Genomic DNA, 2,340 nt, shown 5'->3' on the forward strand with positions numbered 1-2,340 from the left:
CCAGGTTGGCACAATAAACTAACTCAGAAAACAGCTCTCAAGTTATTTTTCCCAAGGATCAAAGCAAAAACACCATCGAAAGGCACTCATTTCACTACACCACAAACTCAGGTAAGATATAATTAACATAAAGAAAACCTTGTTTCCAGAGATTACGTTCCCATGTATAGGGGTTAGGATTTCCAATGCACTGTATATACTCAAGTAAAAGCCGACCCTAATATCAGCCAGCTGAATACCACAGAAACTGCCTAAACACTGGAAAAACTCGGCTTATCCGTGTGTATGTATGGTATTTTTAGGACCCAACTCAATCCCTAACACCCTATGCTGCCGGCGTCTGTCATGTTTTCACAGCCTGGTCTAGAGGGTGAATTGGAGCTTGTGAGAAATCCTTTGGAGGAGGAGTTGTGATTTGAGTGACGGACTTGACTTTCAACTCAGTCACTGACTGGTTATGGTCTTGGGACTGTGTCATCTTGGGGGTTCAGTTTATGTTGTGTGCAGGAGGCCTGGAGTCCTATTCCAGTCTGTCTCCTTTATGAGATCACTGAGTAGTTTGTATTCCAGTGGTACTTGTATTAGTCTGGGTGGACTAGAGAAACAAATTCATAGATACTCATATAAGTGTTAGAGAGAATTTTTTTTTATCAAAGAGCATTTGTACATTAAGAAACCATCCTAGTCCAGTCCAGATCAAGTCCATAAGTCCAATATTACCTCATATGTTGGTATCAGTCCCTAAATTCCTCTTTAGACTCATGCAGCCATGCATTGTCGCCGAATGCAGGAAGATCACAGTGGGTGGAAAGTCTTGTGAATCCAGTGGTGGTGAAAACATCTTAGCACTGGCGTGGGTCTCCACGTGACTCCTCCAGCTCCAGGGCTCTGGCTGCATCAGCATAGCCCCATCAGGCTTGTCATCAGGAATGTCTCTCCGGGAGACAAGCAGAGAGTGTATCCGGCCCCCAGTCAGCTATTTATCTCCAGCGTGCCTCCAAATGCAGCCATCAAGCTGCATCCTGATTGACACACGAAATTCCATCCTTTCGCTCTTAATAGTCTCAAGTTGGCACCAGATTATGTAACTACCACAGTATTCGAATGAGAACAGGACATGAGACTAATGTAAAACAGTGTGTTGACATTAAACTCATCGGTGCCAGGAGAAGAATAAACTTCTCTGCCAGCTGTTCAAAATTAACCTTAGTTACTGTTCTGGATTAAATTGTGTGCCCTAAAAATCATGTCTCCTGAAACTGAACCCCTACGCTTGTGGCTGCAATCCCACTGGGGACGAGTGCCTTCTATGTCATGTTAGCGAGGCCAGGTCGCTGAAGGAGGGGCTTAAAGCCAGTCACCTGTCAGATACACAAAGAGCAGGTGAAGCACAAAAAAGCGGGCTCAAATGGATGGATGGTGCATCAAGATGCCAACAGAACTGAGCGACAGAAGCAGAAAAGAGATGCAGACACTTACAGCGGAACGTCTTTCCCCTGAGCCCGTTCCCTGACTCAGGACTTCAAGCCCCCTCACCTGTGAGAAAATAACTTTCTGTCCACCACAGCCCCCCCACTTGTGGTATTTGGGTTTTTTCAGCATGAAAACAATCTGGCCAGTGGCTCCAGGAGGCAGTTAGCTAAGACAACCCCACTCTCTCCTTCCAGAATGAGGGGGTGGGAATCCCATCAGGACCATCCCACTGAAATTAGAGCAGAATGGAGTGGAGTGGGTATGTTGAGAGAGGCTTCCTCCTCCTGGGAGCAAGACCACATGGGCCCAGCTTGGTTCTGCAGAGATGCTGGGAGTCGTGGAGAATATTCCAGTTTTAGTTTTGGTTCTCCGAGTTCTCAATATCAAGCTCTTCTGTTCAAAGCGCCCGAGGAAGGTGAATCACTGGCCCTTGCAGGCAGCACACCCACACGCACCAAGGTGAGGAGGCCAAGCCCCATCCCCAATGCCAACCCCCGCCTGGACCTATTTTCCAAGGATGCTGAAGTCCCTGAGTGGATGCCAGCAGGGAGAGACTTGTCTGTGGTTTGGGATGGGCCAGCACGCTGGTCACTACAGAGCAGCCCACACCACATGCCCAGAAGGCAGTGGACTGGGGTTTCCATTTCAATCTACATCGCCAACGCTGGCTTCTCTTCCTTCATGCCAAGTTCAAAAGTTACTTGCTGACTGCGCATGAGCCTTAGCCCTGTTTCCAGATAGGGCGGTGCTCACGAGACCTTGACCCAGATTCCTAAGAATTCTTAGGTGGAGGCAGAGGGAAGAAGGCTGGGCCAAGACAACATCTTACTGGAAGAATGTCTTCAGTAAGTGTCCCCAGAAAGATCT

The sequence above is a fragment of the Echinops telfairi genome, unplaced genomic scaffold, assembly GCF_000313985.2.
Source record: "Echinops telfairi isolate 266 unplaced genomic scaffold, ASM31398v2 ScPeMD7_7417;HRSCAF=8455, whole genome shotgun sequence".
Classification (NCBI taxonomy): Eukaryota; Metazoa; Chordata; class Mammalia; order Afrosoricida; family Tenrecidae; genus Echinops; species Echinops telfairi.